The sequence below is a fragment of the Nannobrachium achirus genome, assembly GCF_963921795.1.
Source record: "Nannobrachium achirus genome assembly, chromosome: 9".
NCBI classification, from domain to species: domain Eukaryota; kingdom Metazoa; phylum Chordata; class Actinopteri; order Myctophiformes; family Myctophidae; genus Nannobrachium; species Nannobrachium achirus.
The window spans coordinates 36,822,501-36,840,839 of record NC_137818.1 but is presented as its reverse complement, the minus strand read 5'-3'; the positions used below and the strand labels follow the sequence as shown (position 1 = coordinate 36,840,839).

The window sequence follows — 18,339 nt, the reverse complement described above, 5'->3', positions numbered from 1 at the left end:
AAAGAAAGAAAGAAAGAAAGAAAGCTCTAATTTGGGAAGTATTATACCAGAGTTAAACTTAGTTGCACGCCGGTGTCATGCAGCAATGATAGCAGATGCCCTGCCTCTTTGAAACTTTGGGAGCTTGTAGATCTGCTATTTTCGGAGCTCTGTTCTAAGCAGGAGGCTGTGTGTTGAAGCCCCCGCCTCCCCACAAGGGGAAGACAAGCTTTCCACCCAGATAAGACCATGGCTGATCTAGCGAGCAGCAACAATGCAGACAGCCTGAATGCAGGTGGCTACATGTCACTGAGCCTTCAAGCACAACACGACCCGGCACAGAAAACTGAATGGAGAGTTCTCTAAAGAAGAAGAAGAAGAAGAAAGGGGGGGGAAAAAACGGCAGGCAGTTATAATAACTCTTCAGGGAGACGTGCTGCTGACAGAATGATGTTAAGGCAAACACATTAACTAGGGGGATTGTAGATGACGCCTGGAGCCAAAAGAAGACCAAGCTAGTGAGTCGATCTAAGAAAATGTACACAATGCCTTTGAAATGGAAGAAAGAGAGTGAAGGCAGTAGAGAGAAAATCTGAGAAGCAAAATCCTGAGTGTTGATTTTACAGTGTAAAAATGGAACTGTCACAGGTCCATATTTACACTCTGATAGTTAAATGCTCTTTATCATTTCACCGTATAATTGTAGGTGTATGTAGTGGCGGTCATCAGCTCTGCTTCTCTCGTGTACATGAGTCGAATAGACAAGTAATGTCTTCGCCCCGGTCTGTGGTATCCATGGTGACGGTGGCAGGCAAAGCGTCACCATCACCAGGGGGCAGTGTGGGCAATGCAGCGTTGTTTGGTGTGTCTCAGCCCACCCTGGTCATAAACACACGTGGATGCCAATAAACAAACAGGGGCACCACTCTCACAAACAAAAGGCAAATGTGCCCTACAGAAACCAACTAAAATTGACACCCACACACACGCGCACACACACACACGCAGATGCACAACCGCTCACGTAATACAAACACACACTGTCATCTGCTACTGACAGCTGCCCCCTTGGCATATTTGCAGCACCGCCCACCACCACCCTCATCAACAACACCCACCGCGCCCCCCTGTCCCACTCCACGCCTCACCCGCACTCTTTTGTTGCTCACTTATTGTCAATTTCCCACCGAACAAAAAACACACATCCTCCCATGACGCAAACTAATTGATTATTGATGGTAAAAGTGACTTACATTCAAACAGGGTGTGAAAAGGGAGAAGGGTTACGGAGGAGAGACAATGCATTCAGTGCCTTTCGTCGAAACAAAATAAGTCAAGGCATTTGTATGTAAAGCTGCGGGTCTTTCTTTTTTGTTGCCTTTGTTGTTGTTGTTGTGATTAGCTGCACAGGCCACGTTGTGTCGCCTGCAGTGCAGTCTGGGGGGAAAAAACACAGTCTAAGTGGTGAAAAAAGATGCCGAACAACAATGTTCACACAGAATCATAACAACCCGCATCGTGACTTGCTGGACTGCGACAGGCTGACTTCCAAGCGTGTGTGAAGATCTCTAACAGACAAACAAACAAACAGCCAGACTTGCCATCCTGCGGGGCCCTGCTTCACACAGTTGCTGCCCTTATCAGTGGCACCGCGCAATTCTGCAACATGTGGTGGAAAGAAATATATACAAAATACAGCATGGCTTGTGAGAGCAGGGATCAGATAAAGAGTGAGGGTGCCTGGGCAGCGGGCTGTATACCGTAGATGCGGGGCTGAATGTCTAAACAGCCCGCTGTGTGAGGGAGAGACCGATGATTGTGGCGGACAGATTGAGTCACTAAAGAATGGCAGTGGCTACAGATCCCTGTCCCTTGGAAATGTGTCATGAAGACAGTTCCATTAATATCTTAATGAAAGCTTCCAAGGCCCTTAGAGAGAGAGCGCTTGTGAGTAGACTGCCTTCTCCTCTCGTACGCTGACTGGGCCCCGGGAGCCGCTCGTCCTGAACATCTTACTAGCGCCCAAGGTGGAGGGGCCTTAATTATTTTATACTTTAACTATTGAGAAATAGCAGATATACAAGCTCACAGCACAACACCGAGTGCCACACTGCGAGCTTATAGAACCGCTATTTTTGAAAAGTCGTGAAAATGTGTGTAAATCTTTGAATATATTTATTTTTTAACTGTTCTGCTGCCGTTGACAGTCCTCACCGTCATTGAAAGGGTTAATACCATGGCGCCGTTGACGGTGAGGACTGTGAATCTTACTGTATATACAGTAAAGATATGATTACTTACTGTACGTCGCTCCGGTCCCGCCCGCATCGGTAATGTCGGCGATTTGTTTACAACGCACGTTGGGCGTGCACGCGAAGTGAAGCTCCTCAATGTTAAGTCAATGGAGAGGCCCATAAAGAAACTTCATTTAAACAAAATAGCCATTTTGAGACATTTTGCAGCAGATCTAAATGTAAACAAGGCACAAGGCAGGGCGCAGCCATCTTCCTCTTCTCTTCCCACACTGTCATGTGACTAGATTACGTAATCGTTGCCGTCAAGTGATAATCCAAAAAAACAAAAACAACCCCCTTCCAGCCCTTCAAAATAATAGCGGCGGCCTATGGAGGAAACTGCGTGGCACCGAGGCACCAAGCAACATTCAGATTAAGAGGCACTAGTTGTGTTAAGAGAAACATTTGTAACTCAAATTTTGCTTCTGGGGGGTCCCTAGAACGAAATATTTTGAGATGGGGGTCCGTGGCCAAATACGTATCATTTTGGGGGTCCTTCACAAGAAAAAGTTTGAGCACCAGAAACATGGGATTTTCTTTTTCTTTTTTTTTTAAGATTTGTTTTTGGGCTTTTTGCCTTTATTGGATAGGACAGTAGACTGACAGGAAATGGGGGAGAGACAGGGAGTGACATGCGGCAAAGGTCGCCCGGATCGGGAATCAAACCGGCGACGCCGACAGGCATTGATGCCGAAATGGCAATGCCTATATGGTATGCGCCTGGTCCACTAGGCCACCAGGCGCCCCGAGAAACATGGGATTTTCAAAGAATCTTCAAAGACTTTTCACGATTTTTCAAAAATAGCAGATCTACAAGCTCGCAGTGTGGCACTCGGTGCCGTGCTGTGAGCTTTTGTATATCTGCTATTTTTCAATAGTTAACTTAAAGCACAAAATAATGCAGTGAATCCTTGTACCCAGGGCCCAGAATTTGGTGCGACTCCCCTGCATTTATCAACAGGACAGCATTCTAAGTCGTGCCAGGGCAGCATTGTGAGTGAGGGTGTTCGGCTTCCCAAAGGACTAGCATAAACGCCAAGCCGCTAACATGCTCCACTAAATTCCTTTAACCTCCTCCCCGGCGTTCTCTCCACCTTCATTTACTGTCCATTTCTCCATCTGTTGGATTCAGCAGTCAGACAAAAGACATTGTTTCAGCAAGCTGGCAAGCCTTTGCAGGAGCAGAGGGCTCATTGAGGTTCATTGCTAGCTCTCTGCCACATCAATAGAGTGGGCAGCCTGGGTGAGGGTCTGGACTGGTCTTGCCTCTCCCTGGCAGAGGGAGGAACGGTCCTCCCTCCTGTCCACCCTACCCTACCCCACCCCTAGCTCTTATGAGAGACTGGCTGGAGCCTGCGTGGGAGTTGAACACACTCTTATGTATGGAGACACACACACACACACACACACACACACACACACACACACACACACACACACACACACACACACACACACACACACACACACACACACACACACACACACACACACACACACACACACACACACACACACACACACACACAGACAAAACGCCCTCTGCTTCCCAAATAAGCCAACATTCAGACAGACATGGGAAAACAAACTATCTCAACACAGTAGCGAGCCACCTACAGCACTTCAGTCAGCCCCAATACTAGAGCAGCACAGAGACGTGTTTTGTTCTTAGTTACATGCGCAAGGTTGCACATTTAGAGCCTTCCTGATGTGTATCCTGGGCCTGAACGATGTAATGTAAAAGAGTGGCATTGATTTTTGCACTCTGTGTTGTGTTGCTCATAACAAACAAGCAGCTACTACAGCAATGTAGGGGCCTGCAGACATCAATTTAAACAGTTTCAAAGATTCAGTTATGTCACTGTAGGCCACACACATGACCACTCAACATGATGAGAAGCCAGCAGCGTGCATGACAAGGCCATTAAAATGAGCCCTATGGTCCATTTCAAAACATCTTCTGTTGCCCGCATTAAGAAACAGCAACGTTACATCGTAAAATGTATGATATCATGTTTATCTTTATATCAAGAGAGTGACAGAGCTGATGGGCTTAGCTTGAATATGTGTTCTTGACTGCAAGCAACGCTGTCGTGCAACAGAGTATAAACTACGCATTAGGACGATTCAACTGCCTGTCCCGATCCAATGCAGTATTCATTTGAGGGTTGTGTTGTGGAATTCTGGATCAATCAGTAATTGATGAGGCAATTAGGCAATAGGAGTTGGAGACAATATTCTAGGTGGTGATGGTTATGCTTTAATGACATATCAGGGATCAGACAATAGTTATACAAGCTGCTTCAAGGACATGCTGAACCATAACAAGATAGGCTGAACCAAAACAATAGCTTTCAGGTCATCTTGGCTGCTACAAGCTTAATGTACCGTATTATAAAAGTACTATAAGTGATGATAAAATATAAAGGTTAGATATAAACAACCATAACCATAGTATAATAATCCTTCTACAATTTCCTACTCAGACAGAATTGTAATTGAAATTCAATATCTCCGTTAGAGATCTGACATTTTGTGTCTGATGAGGGAACAGAATGTAAGCTGCATCACTTTATTTGATGTTATCTTCAGCTTATTTTGATTCATTGATAATACTGGGGCCTTTCTCTGTTTAAATCTGGTATTTCCTCGATACCGGTGGCATCGTCCCTAGAAAAGTGTCCCTTTCACTGATAAGATACTGCAGCAACATATCTGAGAGTTGCCTTTCTAAGTGTAAACCAACCTTTGCTGAGATAATCACAGGCCAACAGAACCCATCTCCACTGCTGAATATGGTGCTTTAGGGAAGCGTCAGAGACAGGTAATAAAAACCCCTGTTGTTTACAATCATTATCTTGGGGAGAGACAGAAGAAGTATAGGAGCTGTCTGTGCTGGGCGTGCGGGTGTTGGAGGGGTACTTTACGTTCGGCTGTGATGTCACAAGTGGGATGAGGAGAGATAGTAGTATAGCTCCGCTTCCCACCGGAGTGAGACCGCTTTCAGAGAAAATGTTCTCCGCGGCTGCACTCCACTTGATCAATGTCACAGCCAATCCAGATATCCACTATGTCAATCTCAAGCGGGGGAAGCGCACATCTGCACACGCATCGCATCTACAGGCAGACATGCAATCCAATCCGTGCATATACATGCACATAACATGGATGTGGGCTAGTGCAGTGTGTGTGTATATTATGTATGTGCGTGCGTGTGTGTGTGTGTGTGGGGGGGGGGGGGGGGGGGGGGGGGGGTGTCAGGGAGATTGAGATCTCTGTTGTGACAGCTGGACAGTCAAGACGCTCAGATAAACTGCCCACGGTGAGGAGAGACGGGAGGCCAATTGCATTAAAACAAACAAACAGCTCGCTGCTTGTACAACTCAGGCAGATATGGAGGGGGAGGCCTGTGTCAGAGTGGGACGAGTCAACGAACTCACAGAAGCACTCCCCAAGCCATTATCTGGTTGTTTATGTACACTAGTAAAATTCTTAGTGTTCATTTATCTCGGACCTCTACGGTCTGTCTGTGTATATGTGTATTTGTGTGTGAGCATGCGTGCGCCTGTGTGCGGAACAGAGAGGGAGAGAGGCAGTTGGGATGAGACAGGGTGTGGGGTGTGGGGTTTGCTTTATGGGAGGGCAGTTAGCCTCCCATAGAATACACAAGCGCTGAGCGCATTTCCACTGTTCACTCATTAAGAAATAGGTCAAGGATTCCGCCTGCATGCATAGCGACTTGTCAAAATCTCTCAAGTTAACAGGGGCAAGTCTGGCTGCCTCAGGGGGAGAGCTGGGCCAGAGAGAAGAGAGAGAGAGAGCAGTACGAATGCTGGTGGTGACACAGCAAATACAAGGAAAAAGACACAGTAGCAACTCACTCAAAAAATAAAATTAATATGATTCAAGACAAGTGGTAGTACTGTCTTTGTAGCGTTGCATGGAAGGAGAAGGGGGCTCACTCTGCATGTGCAGACTATTCCCTGGTAATTAACTCAACTTTGCTCGAAGGACTCATCATCAACAGAGGACGCTCTTGAGTCACGTGAACCCCTCATCAATGGAGGGGGTGGGGGGAGAATCTCCACATAGAGATTCTCATAAAGCCAACCCCAGCTCAGACGACACAATCTGGATACTACAGATGCTGATACTGCAGGATCTGAAGTGTAAATAAAATACTGCTGAAAAGTGAACGCATCTGAACAAGAGGGAGGAAACACACTATTAAGCACATTATCAGCACAGGCATAGAAAGCCTTCTAGCTCCGATCTCACTTAAATGCAATCAAAATACTGCAGACCCCCTGCAGGGAGAATGGGGACTGGGGGGATGCAGGAGGGGACGGCTTTGAGTGAGAGAGGCAATGGAAAAGCAACATCAACCATCAGACCACAGGCTTGATGTAACTTTGTCCAGTGGAAGCAATTTCTCTCCAGCTCTGTGGAGTTAACCTTATTGATTAAGCGAGTGTGTGATGTTGTGGTTCTCAAAAGGCATCGCTAGCGTCTCTTCAAAGGCATCGCTTGAAAGCAGCACGTTGAGAAGAATTCTGATCATCTCTCTTGATACCCCGGCCTCAACACACAAAAACAACTTGAAGTTAGCCGACTATGACCGATTTATTTCTGAATAGCTTGCAATCATCAACATCAACCTGGGGAATGATTGAAATTGAATAGCAATCATACTGCCTTTTCCAAAGGAACGTCTGCAGAAATAAGCGTTCAAGTGATATACTGTAGTGGTGGTTTGGTTCAGGTAATAAATCAAAACTAATGTGGATTCATAATGTTCATAATTCATGATGATGTTTCCTCACCTAAGTCAAAGTCATTATAAAACCAAAGCTGATATAATTGTCTAACAGTCTAGTCTATGAAAGGCCAACTGGTCAGACTGACTGATTGCACTGCAGTAGCTCCAGACTGTCAGTGAATGCTTTTTTCATTAGATTGGACATAATTAGGTGAATATAATCAGCATGTGATAATCAAACCCAGGCTGAGTGCTGGTTTGTTCTTCCAATGCAGCAATTTCCACCCTGATGACTGCTTTCGGGGTCAAATAATTGTTTCACTTTGAGATGGATATTAAAATAATGATGTGAGCAGGTCACGCTTGGTATACACAAAGAGTGATTTTACCAAGAAGAAATGCTGTTTGATTGCATGGTCAGATGGATTAATATGCTCTCCGTCAGCCCGTGGCAGATGCAAGTTATTTTCATGCAAATGTAAGGCAATTTTCTACTTAAGGCAACATTTATTTTCTTTAGAGGCACTGTCATGGGCGCTTGCCGGGGCGCTGGCAGTGTGGCGGAGAATGAAGATTTGTGGATACATCTGCTAGCCCGGAGTTGGACAGATGAGCGCTATAGAGAGGAACTACAATTCTAAATTGCTGCCAGTTGGCAACAATGCATCAGTTAGCCGTTGTCAGTTCCCTTTGAGAAAATAAATAAATAAAAATGCAAATGTCAAATAGTGCCTACTCGATTTTGTTTCCTTGCAGCTGGTAGAGTGCACCACTTTAGTTAACATAAAAGTTAGAAAGAAAGTCACCCAATAGCCTAGTAAAATGATCAGTGTGTAGAGAGTAATTCAGGGTTCACTTGTTGCAGTTTCACTTGTTTAATGACACAACATTATACAACCAAGGAAGGTTTGACTGGTACAATTATAGTATAACTTAATATGCCTACATCCTACAGGCTATTCTGCTGAACAGATACTCATAGGCTACACTTGTAATTATATATCAACCTCATGGTCAAGGTCAAGTCACATCAAACTCTAGGAAATGGTAGGTTACTCCAAAATTAACCTACCGGCAAATAGCATTCAAATTGACTGCAACAGAACACCCTTAACAAAACCTACTGCACACAGTCAAGAACAATGACACATGAAAAATAAATAATAGTCTTAGTAGGCTAATCTTTCTAGAATTAACCTATAAAACAAGAGTGAGGTTGGTAGGCTATTTGGAAATCACAGATTTTTAATGAATGATAAGAAAATATTATAACTGCATTGAGAGCAACAGTGGAGAGGTGTGTAATTAAAAGTAGACCATGGTACACCAACACCATTCCATTCCATTCCTTTATGTTACTGTGTAAACTGTCCACTGTAACCCACAGTCCCACACTGTAGGTAATTCTGACACATTTTTCCCCACACAATTTTAAGACACCCTGTTAACATGTGAATTGTGGAGAGGCTATAATGAAATAGTAAAACAAGAGGCTTGTTACAAGCCTTATCAGAGCCTGCAGCCTATAATGAAAAATGTCCCTCCATCAGTTCGCACTCGCAGTGAACGACTCTCGTAAATGAACCCTAAACGGAACCACGAACGAGTACTTATTTATGAGGCTGGGGAATAATTCAGGTACAGTTCAGTCAAATAAACGCAAACAGTAAAACACAAAAATACATTTATATGAGCGTGGTCGTTCGTTGTCACTCACCTCTCAATTCAATTAGACGTCTTGGTTACTCTATTCCCAGCAGCGGTTGTCTTGTGTGTTTGAGCTGATGCACTGGTCTCACATCCACAGTGAAAACCCTTCCGAGCAGAACAGGTCCTACACTCCTACCTTCAGAAAGTCGGCCACGGAAGAAAAAAAATGCGTCAACGATTTAATTTAGAAGCCCTTCCAATTAATTCCTAGAAGATACTGATAAGTCTACGCGAGTGCGGCCGTCTCGCTGATACAAACGAGACATTCAGAGCCGCGCCGGGTTGCTTCATTCACTTCATTACCACAATGATAAATGAGCTATTCTGTGCTGGACATACTGCGCGTAACTTGGTTGAGCCTGTAGCCTACACTACAGTACCGTCTGAACTGACCACCACTACAAGACCCCGGCAACGATAGCGCACATTCCTTCAGTTCACTATGCAATACGTCCTCTAGGCTGCTACTCTACAACATGCTGGAGTCACCCGGCTTGTCATCGTCCGTCGCAGCGTTGGTTCTCACAGGGCTGGTTCTCACAGGGCTGTGCTGTGCTAGACTCAGACTGGCATAGATCAGCGGTGCTAAAGCGGGCTCCATCAGTGTACAGTAGTGTGTAAGGCTACCACTTACACGCTACGGCGTTTAAACCCAGCCCCCTCCACCACTCCGCCGCTTCATAATGCTGTTAACCGTTTCAGCCCAATGGAAGACTTTCAAATGCAATAAATGAATTCATTGACAAGCGCGCACAAAATCAATTCAGTGAAACATGCGCTGGCTACTACAGGAGACAGACGGAGGTTTTAACCTATTATAGACTGTTTTACAACGTTCTGCATTGCACCGTCCAAAACCCATGCATTCAGCAATGCATAGGCTAGGACACCTTAATAATCCACCATGGTTTTTGTTATGATGATATGAATAAAGCACGGATTTTGTGTCTTCGCCTTTAGGCTATTATAGTTGCAAGTCTCATAGGCAACATTATGTTTCCGACCTTGACACCGTTTAAATGCAAAATAATATTTCATAGGATGATCTATTACATAAGTGAAATTGTATAACAATAACTATCAGTGGTGTAGTGATATTTCTTCCCTTTAGTGTGGTTTTGCCTCCGTCCGCTGTTCAAACTGACAAATGAATGGCAATCTTCTATCAACTCTGTTAGAAGACTGCCATCTATAGACATAAGTCTGGAGCTGCAACTTTTCTAACCAGCAGCATCCCTTCTACTTGCAGGCTTCTGTGAACATTGCAGCTCACTGTCTTGGGAAAAGATCAGTCTACTAAGTTAACCATTACAGCACCCACCAGTGAAAGTTAATGCCTGAACATTTTATGCTATTTGAGATAATCATTAAAAAAATCATTTTGTTTCTAAAAAAACAATAATGCAATTTCAGTGGTGCTATTACGGAGCTAAATGCCTCTGAAATGGCTAGGGTTATGTGGATTTGAATCCGGCAAATGTATAGCTGCACTAGCCTCACATCACATTAAAGCACATTATTTTATTTCGGATTGGATGAAAACATCCACCAAATGCTACAGTATGTAAAGTGTAAAATGTAGTGTGTCTTTCCCATATCAGCTGCAGAGCCCATAGGTTTCATTTTGGCTTCATTGATAGCCAATGGGTACTTGGGTAGGTGCCAAACAAGTGTTTTGCTTCAATGTATTGTAGTTCAGTAATTATCAGTAGCACCATAATACATTTTCCACTTTGATTTATATTATGTAAAAAAACAAAAACAAAACAGTGGCCTACTTTCATCATTCTGCTATAGTTTGTCTTGCCAAGTTATTACTTTTTCCATTTAATCACACGACAACATGACATTTTCTGTTCATCAAAGTCTGCTATTTTCCTAATGGAAAAAAAAGGGAAACTATTTTCAACAGCCCACTCACCCTGACCCCGGCTGTGTTCTCTACATTTGTGCTCTTAGTGTGTTGTGGTAAAAACTAGGCTAACCCACATTCTGCGATGCATCATTAATGCAGAGTGCATGGTGAAGAGTGGGAGCCACTGTCTGCAATCAAAAGTATTGCAAAACTGCCAAGAGGAAGACGATGCAGACCAACTAGTGTGTAAGTACACTAAAAGCACAGCGCCCACTTAAAGACGGGGTCAATAGCTGGAGGGTGTCCATATTGGAGTTCCACTGCACTACCTCTCAAATGGATCTTAGTCAACCCCAGCGGCAGGCAGGGGTAATCAAATACAGACTTTTTTTCAATCCATTACTCACCGCCCTGTTTGGAACAAGCAGTGATTTGTTTGATTGGAACATAACTCAATTCATATCAAGAGACAGGGGTGTAGAGAACTGTCTACGCATGGCTTTGCCGGTCCTGTCTGCGGGTGACATGATGAATAACCCTTTAAGTACGCTGAAACATGGTCCTTATATACAACTCCATCAATCCTGCTTTACTTTAGGACACAATTGGGCAACGTGAGGCTGGTTGCATGCTCTGTGAGTAAAAATGTAAACTATGGTAAATTGCACATTAGGTCCAACTCATTTTTCTATGTCGTCAAATGAGAACTTTTAGTTCTGCCCGAGATTTTTAAAGAAAGAAAAAATAGGTGTAAAGTCAGTGTTTAAAACTTCAAGGTTGTCTCTCCGGAGGTTAACTCAATAATTGGTGCAACGTGTGGAGCAGCTGGTTGTCACCTTGAACATGAACGTATGCCTGGAGGGAGTGGATTGCTGACAGCACCTGGATGAATTTGCAGGCTGAATGTGTAAGATGATGAGTTTAAGATGATGGATTAGGAAGCGTCCACAGTAAAAGCCTCAGTGTTCATTTATCCATTTGTAACTCAGAGAGAGGGTAACCAAATGGACCCTCATTTGTACACTCTCAGAGTTAAATTAACACTCTGGATTTACAGTGTAGCAGCCTTCACATTAACCACACATTTTTCTTTTACCTGAATATGAAAAGATTTAAATGTTAAATGGACATAAGAGAAATATACAGTACTAATTTTAATGCCCAACACCAGTGCAGGTGCCCTTGGCCATGGTAGTCTCACCAGTCCACTCCAAGGATGTGTTCATGTTCTTGTGATGTGCCTCTGTGTCTCTTTACCCCCTCAAGTGTCTTAATGCGATGGGAAGATGCAGCGGATGCTAATCGATGGGCCCATAACTCACAGTCGCAAGCCTTGTCACGGGCTTTCATTAAACCCCTGGGTCTCTGCCACCACCAGAAGGCTTTGCAAAGATGGGCCAACACGCTGCCATAACTCAGCCTCTCTCTGCCCTGTCACATCCCCACTCTGGATCTGAAAACAAAAAAACAAGCAGTCATCAGTCATCAGGGCGCTGTCACAGGGGAGAGCCGTCGATCACCTCAGACGCATAGCTCTTATTTTGAACCTGTTAGAGAGAGAGAGACAGACAGAGAGAGATGGGGAGAGAGAGAGACAAAGACAGAGACAGCGAGACAGAGAGAGAAAGCGAGTGAGAGAGAGAGAGAGAGAGAAAGAGAGAGAGAGAGAGAGAGAGAAGAGAAGAGAGGAGAGAGAGAGAGAGAGAGAGAGAGAGAGAGAGAGAGAGAGTTGGTGTAGAGAAGGTTGATGTGACTCCATCACACCTACAGTAGTTTCTTCTTCCCATGCTCGCTACTCTGAAGGTTGTATCTGCCTTTCTCTGTCTCTCTTTGCCTCATACTCTCTGTATCTTCTCACTCTTCCCCGAGGTGAGGAGTCTAATTGTTGGGATTACGAGACTGTGAAGCACAGGCCCAACTGTTTACCTGCATGTGGGGGGGGGGGGCGGTGGTTGGAGGTTGGGAGAGTGTGAATGGGGGGGGGGGGTGTCAGTGTGAAGGGAGATAGAGACAAGGAATTGTTGGCAGGGCACGAAGCTGATTTGTCGGGTGATCAGTTCAGTGAACAAATCAAACACTGGTCGGGTTGGTTGCAGAGGGGGGTTGGGGTGGTGGGGGGGGATGTGTGTGCCAGGAATGAGACTCCCAGCGGTAATGCAGAGAGATGGCTGGCTGCAAGGCTTGCGCTCAACCGTTTGCTGATCAAAGTGCTCACGCACAACGATTTCATACTAAGTTGGAAGATTTCAAAGAGGCTTCCTGTGATGCCTTTAATTTTTTCTCTCCCTCCAGCCATATGTGAAGATATCACGAGGGAACGTGGCAACCCGTCTACTCCCCTGGAATTCCATTCCCCCTCTCCTCTGACCCATGTCAGCATTCTGCCTGGCTGGCTGGAGAGAGAGAGAGGAGAGGAGAGAGAGAGAGAGAGAGAGAGAGAGAGAGAGAGAGAGAGAGAGAGAGAGAGAGAGATGGAGAGAGAGAGAGAGAGAGAGAGAGAGAATCCTCAGACAATTACATGAAAATCATTCTTGTGCACATGACGCCTTCAGCTAGCAAACATTTCCTGCTTTGCGTATTAACTTGAACCGTAGCCTTATTCTGAGGCAAACATTCAGGCAAACATTCAGCGAAAAACATTTAGTGTAGAGGGAAAATGGAGGGAGACCAGTATAAACCCCTGGGGACTCTGGTCAACTAGGTTTTCTGACCCACAACATGGACACATCAGCATGAGCAAAAATGTACGCCATCATGCAAACATCACCTTCAAGCTTCAAGCTTCAAGCAAAGTGTGCTATACCAGTAAGACGCCTAAGGGCAAAAAGCGACCTTGCAGAGGACGGAATTCGCACAGGACGGAATTCATTTGCAAGTGTGATTCGAGTTGCGTTTGGTTGTTTAAGTTGTCTCCATATATGGGTCCACAAGGGACAAGGACGGAATGTTATGTCACAATGTGATGTCACAACAATGTGATGTCATACATGTACATACATGCAATGTTTTCTATTATTGCTATTATTTATTTTTTCTTTGTTATTGTTGTTATTGCTGCTGCCATGGTGGGGAACAAAATCTAAAAAAAATCATTTTTTTAAATAGCAGATCTACACACTCACAACACGTCGTAATGCAATGCATTGTGAGCTTGTAAATTGGGTATTTTTGAGAGACAAGTATAAAATAAAGTGGTTAAACTGATTTTGATGCTATTAACATATTTGCTGGGGACCCCCTGGAAAAGGACCCGCAGGGATCCCCGGACTTTGAGAATCATTGCATTGGCGTTTGCCAGTTGGTACCGGATCTACACACTCAAAGAGTTTCCAGGGATCATGCAGCTATGGCAAGCGCGCGCGCACGAACGCACGCACTCACAGGTGGCCCATTACATGATCAATGGCCCTGATCAATGGCCCACCCAGGGAGCCACAGCAGTGCAGCACACTGCCACTGACATGAGGTGGTGATTGGTCAGCTTTCTGTTTCTGCACTGCAACAGGAAGACCATCATTCTTTACCCACTGTTTCCCAAAACAGTGGTAACTTGGGACCCATTTGTTGGTCGCGGACACATCTTTATGGGTCACGAATAAATGTAAAAACATTTTTTTTAAAGAAAAAAAAAGTATCTCCCCAAGAATTCAACATTTTTCATGAATACATTTTAAAAAATACAAAACTCTAAGAAATTCCATGAATTAGAAAACACATTTTTAATAAGTAGTGAAAATAGCTGATCTACAAGCTCACAATGCAGCACGAAGCGACACATTATGAGCATGTAGATCTGCTATTTTCACTAGTCCCGGGCAAAGCGTCTAATTTCTCTTTTGGGTCTCGAGCTAAAAGGTTTGGGAACCACTGCTTTAACCCATTAAAACATGCGTAATTTTAGATTTGAACTAAAGCAACATTTTATACTTTGGCTATTTGTGCCGTGCTACTGTAGAGCTGCTGTTTTTGAAAAATCATGACAATTTGTGCAAAACTTTGAATACTGTATTTATATTATTTTAAATGTCTAACTCAAGTTTGCTCCATATCCCTGAAGGTGACGGCCTTCCCCCAATCAGGATAGAGGTGGGGGCCTTCCTCCAATCATGATTGAGTAGGGCGGGCCTTGGTGTGCGCAAGGCCCGCCTTATATGGACCAAGCACTACAGTGATACTTTGATACTTTCACTTACAGTAAGTAATGAATGTGAGTACTTTTTCCACATATTCACTGCGACTATCAATAAAGGCAGAAAAAAAAAAATAGAAACTGTGTGTTCTCTGTTGTGAGTGTGTATTTACAGATACAAAACAGCTGACTTGGCATCTTAAAGATGTGTAAAGAAATTAGAAATAAATAATTACATAAGGCAATGAATGGCACTCGGGTAAGAAGATGCTGCTGTGATCTCTGTGAGTGCATATCACTAGAGGGGGGATCACTATGCATCCCGTCTAAGGGAAAACCTCTGGTGCGAAGTTGGATTGGATCCAGTGCGCCTCATACGCATCCCAAAAATACATCTCTTGATGGAAGAATCTTATGCATTTGTGAAATCTGTCAGTAGAGAGAGAGAGAGAGAGAGAGAGAGAGAGAGAGAGAGAGAGGAGAGAGAGAGAGAGAGAGAGAGAGAGAGAAAAGAATTACAAAATCTACTAATTTCCTTGGAGATGCAATCACTGGAGACATGGTAATTGCAAGCTGTTCTGGTGTGTTTGCTGAGTGAGGCATTGTGTTAAAAGTTATTATGATTTGTCCTTGCTTGGAGGCATTGGAGCCACCTGCAGGACACACTATACTCCATCGTACAACGGTGTTGGTCACCGGAAACAAGCTCGCAACACAACATGCATGTGTACATCAAAGTATGAATCAGGCTTAGCATATGCAAGATAATATCACACTAGTGGTGGAAAAATAACTCAAATGTTTTACTTAATGTACGTTTTGTAGTAATAATCAATCTACAAATTAACTAGTAACTAAAGTTTTCAAATAATTGTAGTGGAGCAAAAGTACAACATTTGGATCCAAGATGTAGTGGAGTAGAAGTAAAAGTACTGGAAATGGGAAATACTCAAGTAAAGTACAAATACAGTACCTCAACATTGTACTTAAGTAAATGTACAGTACATATAGACGAATTGCATTAGATATTATTTTTGACACACACACAACTGAGGGGGAGCTGGAGAGCATACTGTATAAGGACAGAGAAGGAGAGAAGGCGTGAGAATGAGAGAGAGAGAGAGAGAGAGAGAGAGAGAGAGAGAGAGAGAGAGAGAGAGATTGAGAGAGAAAGAGAGAGAGAGAGAGACAGACAGACAGACAGAGAGAGAGAATTAGCTCAAGTCCTTTCATACAATACATTTCCATTAGATAGTGGGCTGTTTTAATAAGATGTTTATCAGAATATGAATCTCAGGAAATTGCTGGCTATTTATTTTACTGGGCGACGCTCACTCGCCTCGCCTCTTGATAAAGCATTTTGTTTTAATTAGACACATTTCCACACTCCAACAGGAATGACCTCTTATTATGGTGAAGTGGGCCTGCTCAGCAGTGCAGTCAGTCAGGAACGAGCTCCAGCACGCATCTCAATCATTTCTCATCCACGCTCATCTCAGGGCCCCGCGACCAAATCAAAGGAGCCACTATTAAGCAGAACCAAATTGTTTAACGGTGTAATCTCCACATATTTTTCATTTTTTCCCTATTCGCAATTGGAAATGAGGCATGGGGAAAAAAACCAGCGCATTGTTTTGCATACTAACAAGGCGCCTTGGAAATATCCCTATCCTTCACGGTTACAGAGGATGGGATGGGATAGGTTCCGCAACAATGACAATCACATTTCCTCTCTCGTGGGTGTTACTAGGGGAAAAACAAGACAATCAGTTTATCCACAGCAACGGAGGAAGGAGAAGGAAAAAATCCCAACAACTGGCAGCATGGGGTTGGATTACCTCTTTATACCTTAGGTCAATGTTTGATTTTGGCTATTTTCAGTCCCAGAGAGTATAGCGTGTAGAACTAAGAGACATGATTTCAGGACGTGTGTGATGATGCCTGTGAGACTAGGGTGGGAAGTTGGGAACAACATCAGTCAGCAGCACACACCATCTGCTGCCTCCTACATGGAGTTACGTCAACATGAAACAGACAGCAGAGCGATGCAAAGCTATAGCTGTATGTCAGGAAAAACATTATCGGCTATACCTGGAAAAATAAATAAATAAAATAAATATAACGTCGTTGTCGAGTGGAAACCTCGTATCTCCAAGTTTCAAATGTGTACGTTTTTTTCGCAAAGTAAAGCCCTGCTTCATCATACAAGGCCATCGCACAAAAGTAGTGAAAACAGCAGATCTACAAGCACACAACGGTGCGAGGCGTTGTGTGCTTGTAGATCGGCTGTTTTCACTAGTTTAAATCATTTTTAAATGAAAAATGCAAAACGAACGGTTTTGGACATACAAGGTTTCCACACGACAACAACGATATTATGTTCTGACTTCTCAAGAGGGTTTTTGTTGGTTTATACCATTTCCTGACACACATACCTCACTGAAGCGAACACGGCGATCACTACCAACCCAGATGTTCACTTCCTGCCATGCAAACCAAACACAAACACAAACACTGCATGACATGAAGATGCCTGTGTTGTTTTTTCTTCTTCTTCTCTTTCTCATATCGTCTCATTTCATTTGGCTATTGCAACTCAGAGATGAGAGGGGGAAACGGACAGATAAAGGACAAGCAATTACATCCACCATTACATGCCACCGTGGCTGATCTCCGAGGTGTGGGGGGAGGAAGGCTGTGAGGCAGAAGGTGAGACTGATGAGGGCTTACCAGCGGCGTGAGACCTGCTCCGCAGCCAGACAGGGATTTAGGTCTCTCGCCTGCCCGCCTGCCTGTCCGTAAGGTAAGTCACATCTGTGGTGATACCTTAATCCAACCGGGCCTTCCGCACGGGCCCAGCCAGTGGGCCATGCAGATATGAAATGTAAATGGGGGATTGAATATGTCAATGGGGAAATGCCAGGATCACACCCTGACAATGTCATTAACTCTTCTTTGTGACACAGGCTGGGTAACTGAAGGCATGGGCACAGGGGATGTACGTGATGAAAGGAAATCCAGGAAGACCTTGAGATCTCTTGTGAGAAATGAGCATGCGCGCACACGCACACGCAAACGCGCACGCGCACACACACACACACACACACACACACACACACACACACACACACACACACACACACACACACACACACACACACAAGCGCGCGTGTACACACACACACACACAGATTGTTGCTCTCACCCCACAGTGACCATGCCTATGAGAGCCTGCTTATATAAAGCTTAATTATCTCCAAAGTCAGAAAGATATTGAAATTAGCGTTGTTGTTCGTTTGATAAGGAAATATAACGAAGCATCAAAGTCAATGCCCAGAGGAAAGAACAATGGTTAACCACTTAAGCACTATCTTAATATTGCAGATCAGCTAATTTCACTGTTGTGACACTGTTGTGTAAAACACGTAGCGCTCAAGTGGTTAAATCAGATTAAACCATTTAGACGATTATAAAAAAATCTATTAGTACTTTGTCGTAAAAACAAAACATCCTTCTTGATTGATCAAAAAACGTAATCGATAGAATAGTCAATAATAAGCATAGTTGTAGCTCTACTACAACGTCAATTGTAGTATTCCCGTGCCAGTGAGTA

At 44.0% G+C, this 18,339-nt stretch overlaps 1 protein-coding gene across 1 annotated transcript in view; it reads right to left on the bottom strand.

The window, feature by feature from the left end:
• plxna2 (plexin A2) overlaps positions 1-8,863 on the bottom strand; it is a 281,673-nt gene extending 272,810 nt beyond the window's left edge. The window contains exon 1 of the mRNA XM_080732455.1: positions 8,750-8,863. The gene's annotated coding sequence lies outside the window, so the exon portion shown is untranslated. The remainder of the gene's footprint in view (positions 1-8,749) is intronic.
• Positions 8,864-18,339: the final 9,476 nt, after the last annotated feature.